This window comes from Panthera onca, chromosome B4 (assembly GCF_046562875.1).
Source record: "Panthera onca isolate mPanOnc1 chromosome B4, mPanOnc1 haplotype 2, whole genome shotgun sequence".
NCBI classification, from domain to species: domain Eukaryota; kingdom Metazoa; phylum Chordata; class Mammalia; order Carnivora; family Felidae; genus Panthera; species Panthera onca.
In genome coordinates this window covers 24,556,668-24,573,660 of record NC_138345.1, presented here as the reverse complement: position 1 = coordinate 24,573,660, position 16,993 = coordinate 24,556,668, and the positions used below count along the sequence as shown (strand labels likewise).

The following is a 16,993-nucleotide window of genomic DNA, read 5'->3' as shown; positions in this document are numbered from 1 at the left end:
AAAATCTCTTTCCTTTCTCATCTTTTATTCCATAGAGAAAGTAGTCCTCATTATAGAAAACATATTTCTTACCACTGTATCTCCAAGCCTACTAGCATCCTTATCCATCCTATTTCCTTCATACTGTAATGAAGGAGAGTTGTCCTGCCTTCTTGCTAAAGTCCATCCTTATCTTTGCTCTGAGTCCCATTCTCTCTTACTTTTTCAGAAAATTTACACTCTTCTATCTTTCCTTCTCTTTACTGAATTTGTGCAGTTGGAATCAAAACATCTTAAGTCTCTCCTGTATGAGAAAATTATACTTTGACTTCATAGATCCATGTAGTAATTGGTCTCATTTTATGTTGCTTAGAGTTTTATTAAACTGTTTTCTACACCTTCCTCCATTCCTCACTTTGCATTCACTCTTTAACATGTTTTGCTTTGTTTTCATCACTGCTCCACTGAAATTATGTTCAGCAACCTACATGCCGCAAAATTCATTGAACACTGGTTATTTCTCATTTTGCTTGTCTTCTCAGCATCATTTTATACAAGTGGCTATTTTTTATTTTGAAAAGCTAATCCTTTGGCTTTCTTTCCTACTTTTGATATTCTTTCCTACTTTTCCTGTTAGTCTCCGGCCCCTTGTTCTCCTTTAAGTATTTACTTAAATTAAATTTTAATATTTTTTTTTAAGGTACTGGGTGTTCTTTTTTTTTTTTTTAAATTTTTTTTTAACGTTTATTTATTTTTGAGACAGAGAGAGACAGAGCATGAACGGGGGAGGGTCAGAGAGAGGGAGACACAGAATCCGAAACAGGCTCCAGGCTCCGAGCTGTCAGCACAGAGCCCGACGCGGGGCTGGAACTCACGGACCGCGAGATCGTGACCTGAGCCGAAGTCGGCCGCTCAACCGACTGAGCCACCCAGGCGCCCCTGTTCTTTTTTTTTTAATTGGAGTATAGTTGATACACAATTTTAAATTAGCTTCAGGTGTATGATGTAATGATTAGAAAGGAGTCTATACATTATGCTATGCTAAGTACAAGTATAGCTACCATCTGTCACCATATAATGCCATTACAATATCATTGACTATATTCCCTATGCTGTACCTTTTATTCCTGTGACATTCATTCCATAACTGGAAGCCTATAGCTCCTGCTCCTTTTCAACCATTTTGTCCAACTCCCCACCCAACCTTTAAGTATCATAGTGGCTTTGTGTGAGCTCCTTTATATACATACCACTTTAGGCTGTTTTATTTATTCCCATCTGAACGATCTATGTTCCACTGAAGTTTAGATCCGTATATCTAATTGCCTAGTTGATATCTCTGCTTGTTTGAATCCCACGTGCTTCAGACTTAACGTGCTAGAAAATGAATTCATTACCTTTCCCCAATCTACTACTGTCTACTCATTTATTAGAAATGTAGGCATCATTTATTTTATTTTAGTTTACTTTTATTTTTAGAGAGTGGCAGAGGGGGGGAGAGAGAGAATCCTAAGCAGGCTTCATAGAGGGCCCCATCCCATGACTCTGGGATCATGACCTAAGCCAAAACCAAGAGTTGGATGCTCAGCTGCCACCCAGGCTCCCCTAGAACCTAGGCATCATTCTTGACTCCATTATTCCTCTTTGTCCCCTCCTCCCAATTCATCTGTAAGCGGTCCTGTTGATTCTTAAGTATCTCTTAAATTTGCCTATTCCATCTCTACCACCCCAGGGTAAAGCTTAGACAACTGCTGTGGCTTCTAATTGTCTTTATATTATTTTTTCCCCCTTTTTTCTTTTAGACAGCGTAAGCAGAGGAGAGGGGCACAGGGAAAGAGAGGACATGGAACCTGTCACTCCCTGCTTAAAAATCTTTCACTGATTCCCTATAAGTATACAATCTCACAATAAGACCTAAGAGGCCCCTGTGTAATAGCATAGCTCCCATCTTTCTAGTCTTGCTGCATTCATCCCATTGCCCTCATCTTACCAGTCATATTTGGTTTTCAGGTTTTGAAATTTTATTCTTTTCTGCCTTTGCAAATGTCATTCTCTCTCTGTTTTCTTTTTTCTTAGTTTTCGAGAGAGAGCACAGGTGAGGGAGAGGCAGAGGGGGAGAGAGAGAGAGAATCTCAAGCAGGCTCCATGCTCAGCGCAGGGCTTGATCCTACAATCCTTGGATCATGACCCGAGCCAAAATCAAGAGTCGATGCTCAACCAACTGAGCCACAGAGACACCCCTAATGTCATTCTCTTTGACTAGAAAACTAGTTCTTCTCAGTCTGAATACTATCATTTGTCAGGTCTTGTAGTTCAGAAAAAATTACTGTATTTATTCATTCATTCTTCACTTGATGAAAATCCTTTGCATACCTACTATGTGTCAGGTATATTCTTAGGTCCCAGAGATACTATAGTGAGTAAAGCAAGTTATCTACCCTTATGAAGTTTTCATTATAGAGATGAGACAGACAGTAAACACCAAAAAATAAGACTGTTTCAGATAACAAAGAGTGTTGTTTGGAAAATTAAATGGGAAAACAAACAAAGTGATGTAAAAAATTGGCAGAGGACCTGAATAGGTATTTTCCCAAAGAAGGCATAATGATAGATGGCCAGCAGACACATGAAAAGATGCTCAACGTTACTAATCATCAGGGAAATGCAAATCAAAACCGCAATGAGATAATCACCTTATACCCGTCAGAATGGTTTAAATCACAAAACACACACAAAAAAAACCAAATGTTGATGAGGATATGGAGAAGAAGGAACCCTGTGCACTGTTGGTGGGAATGTAAATTGGTACAGCCACTGTGGAAAAGTTATGGAGGTTCCTCAAAAAATTTAAAATATAAATACCACGTGATCCAATAATTTGACTACTGGGTAGCAAATTTGAAATGATATATGTACTCCTGTGTTTATTTTAGCATTATTTACAACCAAGATACAAAAGCAACTTAAGTGTTCATCAATAGACGCGTGCATAAGGAAGATGTGGTATGTGTGTACAATGGAATATGACTCAGCCATGAAAGAGGGTGAGAATTTGCCATTTGTGGCAACGTGGATGGACCTAGAGGGTGTGATGCTAAGTGAAATAATTTGGACCAAAAAGGACAAATACCATAGGATTTAGCTCATATGTGGAATCTAAAAAACTAAAATGAATGAACAAAAAGTGACATCAGACTTAAAAACACATAGAACAAACTATGGTTGTCAGAGGGAAGGGGGATAGGCAAAATGGATGAAGGGGAGTGGGAGATACAGATTTCCAGTTATGGGATTAATAAGTCATGAGAATAAAAGGCACAGCATAGGAAATATAGTCAGTGAAACTGTAATAGCACTGTATGGTGACAGATGGTAGCTATACCTGTGGTGAACATAGCATGATGTATAGACTTGAATCACTGTGTTGTATACTTGAAACTAACACTGTATGTCAACTATATTAAAAAAAAAATTAAATGCAACAAAGCAAATAAACCCAATATTACTTTGACCTGGCTAGAAAAAGAAAAAAAAAAAGACAAATGGGGTGACAAGATACAAAAAATTTGAATTGGGAAGAAGGACTTCTTTAAGGAAGTTAGAAGTGGTACTCTGTGAGGGTGATATTGGAGCTGAGACCTGGAGGGTAGATATGGCATCTTCCATGTGAAGATCTGAGGAAAAGGAAAAATCTTTCTAAGGGTAATGTGGCTAGGGGGTAGTTAGGGAGAGGGAAACTGGTAGGAGAAAGGTCAGAGAGATTGTCAGGATGTAGGGTGTTGAAAGCCTTGAAAAGAGGTTTGATTTTATTCTAAGTGATGGTTATCATTAGAGTACTTGATTTACTTTTTTTTTTTATTTTAATGTTTATTAAGTTTTGAGTAAGAGCTCTAGCAGGGAAGGGGCAGAGAGAGAGGGAGACAGAAGATCTGAAGCATCACACAGTCGATGCGGGGCTCTAACTCACAAACCATGAAGTCATGACCTGAGCCAAAGTTGGATGCTTAACCAACCAAGCCACCCAGGCGCCCCTTGATTTACTTTTTAAACGAATCAGACTACTGAGTGTAAAATGTACTGAAGGGAATGCAAGAGCAGAATCAGCCAGCAGGGATGGTATTGTCGTAGTCCAGGCAGGAAGTGAGAATTGCTTGTACTTTAGTGGTGGGGTGGGAATTGAGGGGAGAGCTTGGATATATTAAAAAAAAAAAAAAAAAAGTTTATTTATTTTGAGAGAGCGAGAGAGAGCGTGTGCAAGCAGGGAAGGGGCAGAGAGAGAGTGAGAGAGAGAAAATCCCAAGCAGGAGCTTGATGCGGGCTGAGACTCACGAACCGTTGAGATCATGACCTGAGCTGAAATCAAGAGTCAGAAGCTTAATCGACTGAGCCATCCTGGCGCCCCAAACAGCTTGGATACTTTTAAGGCAGAGCCGAACAGGACTTACTGGTGGATTGGATGTGGGGTGTGAGGGAAAGAGAGGAATCTGGGGTGCCTGGGTGGCTCAGTCGGTTACGTGTCCAACTTTGGCTCAGGTCATGATCTTACGGTTCGTGGGTTGGAGTCCCGCGTTGGGCTCTGTGCTGAACGCTTGCTCAGAGCCTGGAGGCTGCTTCGGATTCTGTGTCTCCCTCTCTCTGACCCTCCCCTGTTCATGCTCTGTCTCTCTCTGTCTCAAAAATAAATGTAATAAAAAAATTAAAAAAAAAAAAAGGAATCTAAGGATGACTCCTAGTTTAAATTTTTTTTCTAAGTATGCCAGTAGAAGATCATAGTACACGTGTGGGAGTATATCAAGAGTACTGGTTGTTAAGTATGAGACACTAATTAGACAACCAAATAGGCCAGATGGTCATTCTGGAGCTTAGGAAAGAGTCAGAGTTTGGAGATCAACGTTTAGGAGTCATCACAGAAGAGATTAGCATGATCTCACAGAAATACAATGTGAGGGACATACGTGATTTAAAAATTTTCTAATAGCCACATTAGAAAAACTATGAAGAAACAGTTTGAAATTGGTTTTGATAACCCAATGCATCCAAAATATAATTATTATAATAAACAACCAGCATAGTTAATTAAAGGGATATTTTACCTTTTTTTTTTTTTTGTACTAAGTCTTTGGAATCTGACATATTTTATACTTAACAGCATGTCTCAGTTGGGACATAGATAGTGAAAAATGCGCAAATTAATGGGTATGAAATCCTCTGGTGTGAAAGGAGGTTGAAATTGAGATCCTAGAGTAAGTAAACTGTAGAGATGTGTGTTTAGAATGTGGGATTTTTGAAATTGGTGTAATTACTAGTGATGACCATGGGAGTTTTTGACTGTGATGAAGAAAAAATGGAAGAAAAAATTGTTTCGGTTCAGGAGGTCAAGTGAGAGGCAAGGGTTTTTGGTGGATTATCTGAGTGTTATGTTGACATCACTAAGAATAGGAATAGTGATGAATTAGTGAGCTAGGTGTTAAGAGTCCCTCCAGTGATGTGGATGTTGGTAGATGACAGTTATAAGGAGATTACTTCCTTAGAGACCTCTTCCCTGTCCCTCCAGGTCATTTTATACCCTGTTAGATGCTCCCATAGAATCCTATGTATTTCCTCTGTAACACTCATTACACCTGTTTGACACTTGATGCCAGTCTCCGAGACGGCAGGACTAGGTTTGTCTTGTTTATTTCCGTATTTCTAGAGCCTGCTCAATACCTGGCACATAAGTTCTTAGAAGTTTACATAAAGTGTAAAAGAGTCATTCCATCCTGAATTAGTTGTATCGTCACCAGCCTTTAACTCTCTTTTATCTTCTGTAAAAGGACCAGTTTGAAGTATGCAGTGTCCAGAGTGACAACTCTTAATTTTTACTTAAAATTTTTTAAAAGTTTTTATTTTAATTCTAGTTAATATACAGTGTTAAAGTAGTTTTAGGTGTACAATATAGTGATTCAGTAATTCCATGCATCACCTGGTGCCCATCATAAGTACACTCCTTAATCCCCAAATTGACAATTTTAATGGTTTTTAGTAAAATTTGTTCCTCTGTGTGTGATTTCTAGCCCTACAGTTCCGGTGCTTTTCATTAGTTTTTCTGAGTTCTTCAGTTTTCTCCAAAAAAAAAAAAAAAAAACCAAAAAACCAAAAAACAAACAAACAAAAGATCTCTGATTTACTTACACCTGTTCCTTCCATTTCCTTGTTAGCAGATGTTTAAATGTTTACTTTGTTATAATTAAGCTGTCAAGAAACCTTAATACATAGGTTTTTCAGGAAATGATTCAATTCCAGTTGTTATGAACTATGATTCCCCTTAAACATTCTTAAAACCTTTTTGTTAAAATTAGTTTTTCCAAGTCTTATTGAGAGAGGAAATGTAGGTGAGGATATGTTAGAATCTTTATCTCTTGAGCAGTTTTCTGCTGATCCATAGTAGTGAAACGTATGGTCTCAGGACTCCTTTAACTCTTCAAGTATTGAAGACCTCAGAGAACTTTTTTTTTTTTTTTTTTTTTGGTGGGTTATATCTTTCAATATTTACTGCATTAATAATTAGATAAAGTTTAAAGCATGTTATTAATTCTGTAAACATAACATGTAATGGATTTGTTGCTGCTAATGTAAATGGTATATTTTTTGAAAAATGATAGTCTTCCAAAACAAAACAAAAAAACGTTTAATGGGAAGAATGGCACTGTTTTTACATTGTTGCAAATCTGTTTAGTGACTGGCTAATAGCTAAATTTTCATCTATTTCTGCATTCAACCTGTCATTTTATTTTGGTTGAAGTGTATGAGAAAATCTATCTTCATGCACTTGTGTAGTTGGAAGGAGGAGTTGGATTTGGGAGGAGTATTTTGATTATATAATTGTGGATAATTTTTCTTTGTACTTCATGAAAACTCGTTGCATAATAGTTTCTTAAAGGTTGGTTGCAGTGTGGACTCTGAAACCATTATCAGTGAACATTTTATACTCCATTACATTAGAAATTGTTGCATAGGTCATTTGGAAAAGTAGTGAAAAGCTTTCAGGCTCAGGTTGATGGATACAGATTTTCAACAATTATAATTTTTGCTTGAGAGCTTGAATTTTGCATTGGCAACAGATATTAACAATTATTTTCCTTGAAGTGATAGGCTCATCTTAATCATAGTCTGTCAGTTGTTTTTTGAAGTAGCAGTGAGCTTGTTTTTAAAGTCGTTTTTTGAAGTTCCACTGAAAAGTGGCTTTTTTCAGCTTGAAGATAAATTCCATGAGTACTTTTTCCTAAAGGTAACCATCATACTTAGAATGCAGTAGAAGTATTTTTTGTTTACTTCCATTTTGTCACATAAAAGTCATCTTAAGGATCAAGATTTAATAAAATTAGTGTTTTTTCCTATTTTTCAATAACATTTTTAAATGAAGCCCCCCCCCTTAGCAGTATAGACCACAACAGCTGTTAGTAGAGTTGGTGAAACTGATGTGATTCATGCTAGGAGGCTCGTGGTTTCTCACCTTTGCTTTTTCACCATCATTGCAAATGTAAACACAGAAAAGAAGGCAAATAGCGTTAGTATCGTGAAAATAGTTTTGACCTTGTGAACCTCCTGAAAGAGTTTTAGGTACTTTCAGAGGTCTGCAGACCACATTTTGAGAAACTTGGTATAGATGATTGGTTTAGTATAATAGACTTAATGTCTTCCTTCTGTGGTAATAATGGACATCTGAATTTTAGGTATGACTGTATAGCACTACATATATATTGGGCATCTCTGACTAAAGTAGCTTGGGTAATACCTCATAAAAAACTTAAAGTTCCTTATGTAGGAATTCTCTTAACATATACTATGTTAATTATTTGGATAGTTTTTATATTCTGGGTCTTATTTGTCTGTTTATTTTACCTCTCAGTAGCATTAATTTTGAAATACTTAAAAAAGTTTCATATATCTGTTTTCTCCAAATTTCAACAATGCTAAAAATTTTGGAATATGTATGTAATAGGAACTTGTTCAAATTATATGATTTTTATGAAAGAGTATGAAATACCAATTTTAAAATGATAAAAAGATGCTCCCACCCAGCCTGGTGTATCAAAGAAATAATGTTAGAGTTGAGATCTAAAGAGTGAATGTATGTTAGCCAAAAAGTTTTGAGAGAAGGAAAAACAATGTGCTTACCAGAGGGAACAGAAATATATATATATATATATATATATATATATATATATACACACACACACACACACACACACATTTATATTTTTATATATGTGCCAAAAGGTGAGTGAGCACAGAGTGATTTTGAACGATACAGACCTGTGTTTGCTTTAGAGTATAGTGAGCAAAGAGTTGGTCTTTTTTATTTTTATTTTATTTTTTTAAACATTTTTTAATGTTTATTTATTATTGAGAGACAGAGAGAGACAGAGCACTAGAGGGGGAGGGGCAGAGAGAGAGGGAGACACAGAATCTGAAGCAGGCTCCAGGCTCTGAGCTGTCAGCACAGAGCCTGACACGGGGCTCGAACTCACAAACTGTGAGATCATGACCTGAGCTGAAGTCGGACGCTTAACCGACTGAGCCACCCAGGTGCCCCGAGTTGGTCTTTTTTATGAGGCTGATGAGAAGGTATTGAAAGTTTTAAGCAATGGGATGATGTTATCATTTTTACTTTTAAAAACGATTACTCATGTTAAGAGTGGAGAACAGATTGGAAGGAGGCTTGTGTATGGATTGGAAGGAGCCCAAGAAGAGACTGGGGGGAGGCTAGTTTAGAGTTGATGGTATTAAGTGGTAGTGAATTAATCTAAAATCTCTAGTGCCTAGAATCAGTGTGGTAGGCTTGACTACTTATTTTTCTTTTCTAGAAAAAGGAGTGTTTGAGGCTATAGGGATGTGCTAGAAGTAGTTCAACAAATAGTTATTTGATATTCAACAGATACTTACTGTCTTTATGAAAGGCTATGGTAAGTACTGTGATGTCATGTTGTGATGTCTATTATATGTGATATAGTTATGTAAAAATCATTGAGTAATAGAAGATTAAATAGATTAAATAGAAGCCTTAAATTTAGAGAGGATAAAATTGATCTTTAGTACTTAAATTTAAATGAGGAAATATTCTGTATGGAAGAAAATAATTGTTATTTTGGAAGAGTTTTCAATTTTAATTTTGGCAATCAATCAGAATTTTGCTTGTGGTTAGAAAAAATGTCAAGCAGTGTTTTTCTTTTTTAAGTATTGAATACGTTCTTATAAAAGATGCAAATAATACTGTTGTATTAAAGGCAAAACCTATAAATCCCCTTTCTTATTCTACCCATGTTCCTACTCATTCCTTCTCCAAACTGTTGTCAAGTTTGTTTTGTATCCTTCCAAAGGATGAGGTAGTTGAGGAAGATTCATCTGGCATTGGTGCAGGATGGGTTAGTGAAGAGACAGACTGGATGCCACAAGACTAGTTAGAGGACTTGTATTTGTCTAGATGCAAAGAATATTTCTTGAATTGAGATAGCTGCAGTTGAGATTGAAAAGGAAGAAATAAATGCAAGCATCAGGAAGCCTTGATTAAGGAGAGATATGGGTAGATAGGGAAAGGGAGAACTCAAAGATGACTTATTTTTACCTGTAGCCATTCTCCTCCAGTATAAAGCGGATACGCCTACAGAAGGTAATTTGCAGTCATAGAAGTGAATCTATAGACCTTCTCTTTTCAACCGTTAGTACACAGTTGGTTCAGACACTTCCCAAGTTTTACTCCTCCACAGCTAAATTGATTGACAGAGCAGTGGGTTGGAGAATAGGAATAAGGCTTGACTGTTAGCTGTCTGTGTGGGCAGAAGCTAGGAGAGGGAGGAAAGGGAGGAAAGAGAGGAAAGGGACTCCAAGGTCTCTGGCTGTATAGAATGATAGCAGGAGGTTGTGGTGCAGATTTTTCCTTCTGATGTTAATTTTGATGTTCTGTCATAATCTTCTGTATTATAGATGTTGACATTTTTAGACACTTAGAATCTTTTTATAAGCACTTTCAAAACATGTGTGGACTTACATGTTGATTGAGAATTGTCCCTTTAAAAAAGAAAATTTTGAGAGAGACTTCTGAGGAACAGTGCAGTGTTTAGGGGTTTTAGGGAAGACTTCTCATAAAGACTAAGTTTAACTGAGTCATGAGTTTAAAGAGTTAAGGGGCAGGGGAGGTTGGGAGGCAAGGGAGGTGTAGGTAGTAGGAACAGCGTGTGTACAAGGCATGTTTGAGAGAGCTACAAGTAGTTTGCAAAATTTTGATGGTGTCTGATGTGTAGGGGAGGGTAGCTGAGGAGATGAGATCTCAGTCAAAAAACAGCCAGACCACTGTCATTAAACTGTAGATAACCAGTTCAGTGTTTCCCACATTTGAAAACAGAGAAACTATGTTTTAAATTTAATACTGATAAGATGAAATTGTGCTTTTGCTATGTCCTGATATGTGTTCTGTTCCTTTGTGTAGACACCTTTGACATAGTCAACAGAAACCAATGAATAAGTAAGTAAATGCAGGAAAATTGATTGATAGGTCTAAATAAATCATTTTTGTATGAACTGCTTGCATTAGTGGATTTATTATGTTAGTGTTTATTAATATCTTGTGGAATATAGAGCCAGTTATCTCCAGTTCAGTTGTGCTTTTCTTCCACTCATCCTTGTTCCTCCCTCCCCCCTGCCCCCAACCACCCAAAGCAAACACACCAAAAAAGAAAAGGAAGAAAGGCAGCATGGTGCTATCTGTACCATGGTGAAAATCCTGGTACTCTCTGGGTTTTTGTTTTGTTTTGCTTGGTTTTATTTTTATTTTTTAATGCTTATTTATTTTTGAGAGAGAGACAGAGTGTGAATGGGGGAGGGGCAGAGAGAGGGAGATAGAGAATCTGAAACAGGCTCCAGGCTCTGAGCTGTCAGCACAGAGCCCAATGCAGGGCTTGAACTTGGCACTGGCAAGATCATGACCTGAGCTGAAGTTGGTTGCTTAACTGACTGAGCCACCCAGGTGGCCCTGCTTTGATTTTTAAAAAATGTTTATTTATTTTGAGAGAGAGCATGCAAGCAGGGGAGGGAAAGAGAGAGAGGGAGAGGGAGAGGGAGAGAGAGAGAGAGAGAGAGAGAGAATCCCAGGCAGGCTCTGTGCTGCCAGCGCAGAGCCTTTCATGGGCCTCAATCCCACGAAGTGAGATCACAACCTTAGCTGAAATCGAGTGGCACCCTCAACCAGCTGAGCCATCCAGGTGCCCCTGTTTTGCTTTGATTTTTTTTTTTTTTTTAATTTTTTAACGTTTATTTATTTTTGAGACAGAGAGAGACAGAGCATGAACAGGGGAGGGTCAGAGAGAGGGAGACATAGAATCTGAAACAGGCTCCAGGCTCTGAGCTGTCAGCACAGAGCCCGACGTGGGGCTGGAACTCACGGACTGCGAGATCGTGACCTGAGCCGAAGTCGGCCGCTTAACCGACTGAGCCACCCAGGCGCCCCTGTTTTGCTTTGATTTTGAGTGAAGAGGTGAGATGACTTAAGGTGAGAGGAGGAGTAAATATTTACATCACTGAGAAGAATTGCAATAAAACATTACTTTTACAGTTAGAAGTCCTAGAAAAAATTTGCTTCCACCAAGATGTTTTGACTTCATGAACAGTATAAATCGTATAATGATCTTGTTTTTTTAATCTTTGTGGCTTCATGGTGATCAAAGCCAAACTATGGTTCCAATTTATTAATTAGTACTGTGTGGTCTCTGTGATCTGTGTATTAATGTCCTTCCTTTATATTAGTGGATATCCTGACTTTTTTCTGTGTATTTTGCTGTTTTATACACATTTTTTGTATTGATACAATAATAGCTAATGACTTTTCCCCAGACCAATGAAATTATAATCTTTTTTTTTTTTTTTTTAGTTTAAATGCATTTTATTTTTAAACAACCTACATGAATGTTTTCTTAAAAAAATATGAAATGCTTCACGAATTTGTGTGTCATCCTTGTTCAGGGCCATGCTAATCTCTGTATCGTTCTGATTTTAGTATATGTGCTGCCGAAGCAAGCATGAAATTATAATCTTTTAAGGGGGGAAATGAGGATGATCAAGTTCAGGCCTCAGGATTAAAAAAAAACTCATCAGGAGGTGTTGCTATCCTCCTGGGGTTGAGAATCACTCATTCTAGAGCAGGATGTTTTCAGCAAAGGGCAGGATAGTAATTATTTTAGGCATGGCAGGCTGTATTATCTGTCATAACTATTCAACTTTGCCTTTGTAGTAAGAAAGCCATAGATATGTAAATTAATAGATATGACTGTGTTCTAATAAAACTTTGCAAAAACAGGAGCAAGTATCTATTTATTAAAAAATTTTTTTTTAAATTTATTTATTTTGAGAGAGAGAGTGAGCAGGGGAGGGACAGAAAGGGAGAGAGAGAATCCCAAGTAGGCTCCACACTGTCAGCACGTAGCCTGACGCGGAGCTCAAACTCACAAACTATGAGATCATGACCTGAGCCGAAACCAAAAGTTGGACACTTAATTGACTGAGCCACCCAGGCGCCCCCAGGAGCAAGTATTTAGCCTGAGGGTCATAGTTTATAGAGGTCTCTTCTACAGCCTGAACTTTAGTTGCTGTGCTATACTGCTGATGGACCAAAACTGTTTGAAGTAACATACTGACAGAAATGGATTTCTTTATTTCTTTTTTAAATAGACTTCTTTAGAGTAGTTTTAAGTTCACAGCAAAACTGAGTGGAAGGTACAGAGATTTCCCATATGCTTTCTACCCCTACACATGCATAACCTCCCGCATTATCAACATCCCTCACCAGGATGGTTTGTTTGTTACAGTTGATGAAACTGCATTGATTCATCATTATCACCCAGAGTCTGTAATTTACTAGTTTCCATAGTTTAGGGTTAACTCTTGGTGTTGTACTTTCTCTAGGTTTTGACAAATAACATGATGACAGCTGTCCACCATTATAGCATCATACACAGTAGTTCCGTTGCCTTAAAAATCCTCTGTGCTTCACCTATTCATGCTCTATTCTAACCCCAGGCAGTCAGTGATCCTTTTTACTGTCACCATAGGTCTGCTTTTTCAAGAAGATCATATAGTGGTTAGAATCATACGGTATATAGCCTCTTCAGATTGGCTTCTTTCACACAGTAATATGCGTTTAAAGTGTCTCCATGTCCTTTCCTATCTTGATAGCTCATTTGTTTTTAGCTCTGAATAATATTGCGTTGTTTGAATGTACTGCTTTACTTATCCGTTCACCCACTGAAGGACGTCTTGGTTGCTTCCAAGTTTTGGAAGTTATGAGTAAAAGTTGCTATAAACATTTTTGTGCAGGTTTTTGTGTACATAAGTTTTCAGTTCGAAAGTGGCTGTACCATTTTGCATTCCCACCATTGATGAATGAAATTTCAAGTTGCTCCATATCTTTATCAGCATTCGATGTTGTCAGTGTTCTGGATTTTGGCCATTCTAATATTTAGTCATAGCTTGTTTTAATTTGCATTCCCCGTGAGATGTGATGTGGAACATATTTTCATAGGCTTATTTTCTGTGTGTCTTCTTTGATGATGGTGGTAAGGTCTTTAGCCCATTTTTAATTGGATTGTTTGTTTTCTTATTGTTGAATTTTAAGAGTTCTTTGTACTCTGTGGATAATAATTGTTATCAAGTATGTTTTGCAAGTATTTTCTTCCATTCTGTGTCTTGTCTTGACAGTGTCTTGTGGGCAGAAATATTTAATTTAATTTTTAAGAAATTTTTAATTTTAATGAAGTCTAGCTTGTTAATTCTTTTAGAGATTATGTCTTTAATGTTGTATCTAAAAAGTCATTGCTATTGGACACCTGGGTGGCTCAGTCAGTTAAGCATCTGACTCTTGGTTTCAGCTCAGGTCATGATCTCATGGTTTGTGAGATCAGGCCCTGCTTGGGGCTTTGCACTCACAGCACAGCACGGAGCCTGCTTGGGATTTGTTCTTTGCCTCTCTCCCACTCCCCTCTCTTTTCTCAAAATAAATAAGTAAAACTTGAAAAAAAAAAAAGTCATTTCCAAACCCAGGGTCATTTAGATTTTCTTCTCTGTTATCTTCTAGGAGTTTTACAGTTTTGGATTTTACATTTAAGTAGGACTGTGATACATTTATTTTTAAGTTTATTAATTTTTGAGAGAGAGCACATGAGTGGGAGAGGGGTGGAGGGAGTTACAGAGAATCCAAAGTGGGCTCACGCTGTTAGCACAGAGTCCTGCGTGGGGCTTGAACCCACAAACTGTGAGATTGTGACCCAAGCTGAAGTCGGAGGCTTAACCTGCTGAACCACTCAGGCGATCCAGGAGTGTGATAAATTGTTGTGAAGGGTATCAGGTCTTTGTTTAGATTCATTTTTTTGCGCATGGATGTCCATCTGTTCCAGTACCATTTTTTGAAAAGATTTTCTTGCTTCGTTGTATTGTCTTTGCTCCCTTATCAAAGATCAATTGACTAATTATATGGGCCTATTTATGGACTCTGTTTTGTTCTTTTGATCTGTATTTTTGTTCTGCCAGTGTCATACTGTTTTGACTACTGTAGCTTTATAGTAAGTCTTGAAGTTGGATAGCGTCAGTTCTTCAATTTTGTTCTCAAAATTATGTGTTGACTATTCTGAGTCTTTTGTCTCTCCATCTAAAATTTATTAAAAATTTTCCAGGTTCATTGAGATATAATTGACATGCAACATTGTGTAAATTTGAGGTGTACAACATGGTGAGTTGATACAAGTATACATTACAAAGTGATTACCGTAATAGGGTTAGTTAACACCTCCATCATCTCACATATTTACTACTTTGTTTTGTGGTAAGAGCCTTTATGATCTACTCTCAGCAACTTTTCAGGTATATGGTACAGTATTGTTAAATCACTGTTGTTACCATGCTGTACCTTAGATTCCCAGGACTTACTCATCTCATAACTGGAAGTTTGTACCCTTCATCAGCATCTCCCCATTTCTCCCATCACCACCCTTGGCAACTGCCATAAACTCTCTGTTTCTTTGAGTTTGGCTTTTTTTGATTCTACTTTGTCACAAATGGCAGGATTTCCTATTTTTCATGGCTGAAAATATTTCTCTGTGGGTGTTTGTGTATGTGCTACATCTTTATTCATCTGTAGATGGACACTTTAGTTTGTTTCTATACCTTGGCTATTAGGAATAATACTGCAGTGAATATAGGAGTGCAAGTATCTCTTCAAGATCCTGGTTTCATTTCCTTTGGAAATGTATCTAAAAATGGGATTTCTGGATCATATAGTAGTTCTGTTTTTATTTTTTTCAGGAAACTCCTTACTGTCTTCCATGTGACTGCACCAGTTTACATCCCACCCACTAAGCACAAGGTTTCCCTTTCCTCCACATCCTCACCAACACTTGTTATGTCTTTTCTTTTTGATGATAGCCATCCTGACAGATGTGAAGTGATATCTCATTATAGTTTTGATTTGCATTTTTATTTCTTAAGGTATTCCCTGCCTTTTTTGTTCTTTTTTTTTTTTTTTTTAAGAAAATTTTGTTTTAAGCAAGCTCTATGCCTGGTGTGGGACTTGAACTCATGACCAATAAAATGTCACAAACAGACTCTGAGATCAAGTCTCATGCTCTTCTGACTGAGGTAGCCAGGCACCCCTGACTTGCATTTTTCTGGTGATTAGTGATGTTGAGCATCTTTTCATGTACCTGTTGGCCATTTGTATGTCTTCTTTGGGTAGCTCTTCAGGTCCTCTCTGTTATTTATTCATTTATTTGCTTGCATGCTTGCTTGCTGTTGAGTTGTAGGAGTTCCATATATATATATATATATATATATATATATATATATATATATATATATATGTATTAAAATTTTTTTTTAATGTTTATTTATTTTTGAGAGAGAGAGAGAGCGCGAACATAAGCAGGGGAGTGGTAAAACAGACGGAGAGACAGAATCTGAAGCAGGCTCCAGGCTCTGAGCTATCAGCACGGAGCCTGGTGAGGGTGGGGAGGAGGCTTGAAATCATGACCTGAGCTGAGGCCTGACGCTTAACCACCTGAGCCACCCAGGTGCCCCACAGGGCCGACTCTTGATTTTAGCTCAGTTCATGATCTCATGGTTTGTGAGTTCAACCCCCACATTTGGCTGTGTGCTGACAGTGCAGAGCCTGCTTGAAATTCTCTCTCCTGCCTCTCACTGCTCCTTTCCTACCTGCATGTGCTCTCTCTCTCAAAATAAATAAGTAAATTAAAAAAAAAAAGATCAAAAAAAAGATTATCTCCTTCAGCCCCTCTCCTCTGCTCACACATGCTCTCTCTCAAAATTAAAAAAAAAAAAAAAAAAGTTTTCTGCCTTCCTAATTTAGGACATCTCTTCTTGTAGAACTACAGTAGTCACAAATTGTTTCTTTTTATGCTATCCTAGAGTTACATTGGCTTTTTCTCTGTTCTCCAGTGACTGGATTCCTGTTTTCTACTTCACAGATTCTTTCTTCTGATTGATCCATGTTTCTGTTGATTGTTTCCACTGCATTTTCTATTTTATTCATTGTATTCTTTAGCTTTGGAATTTCTGTTTCTTTGTTTTGATTTGTCTCCGCTAAACTTCTCATTTTGTTTGTATATTTTTGCTGATTTTGTTAAATTATCTTTGTTGTAGCTCATTGTACTTCCTGGAACAGCTATTTTGAATTCTTTTCTTTTTTTTTTTTTTTTTAAAGTTTATTTCTTTACCTTGAGAGAGAAAGAGAGTGAGCATGAGTTGGGGGTGGTGCATTGAGGAAGGGAGAGAGAGAGAGAGAGAGAGAGAGAGAGAATCCCAAGCAGGCTCCTCACTATCAGTACAGAGCCCATCATGGGGCTCGAACCCACGAACTGCAAGATCATGATCTGAGCTGAAGAGTCGGAAGCTTAACTGACTGAGTCACCCAGGTGCCCCTATTTTGAATTCTTTATCTGGTAAATCATAGAACTTAATATCTTGGGGGTTGTTTACT

The 16,993-nt window shown here is 37.6% G+C and overlaps 1 protein-coding gene and 1 non-coding gene across 16 annotated transcripts in view; one reads left to right on the top strand and one right to left on the bottom strand.

Annotated features, from left to right (window-relative positions):
• Positions 1 to 16,993, top strand: part of ABI1 (abl interactor 1) — a 128,510-nt gene that overhangs the window by 11,176 nt on the left and 100,341 nt on the right. The gene's annotated exons all lie outside the window — the stretch shown is intronic.
• Positions 11,929 to 12,031, bottom strand: LOC132660440 (U6 spliceosomal RNA). Its single transcript, XR_009601790.2, has one exon. It is a non-coding gene; the product is annotated as a U6 spliceosomal RNA (small nuclear RNA).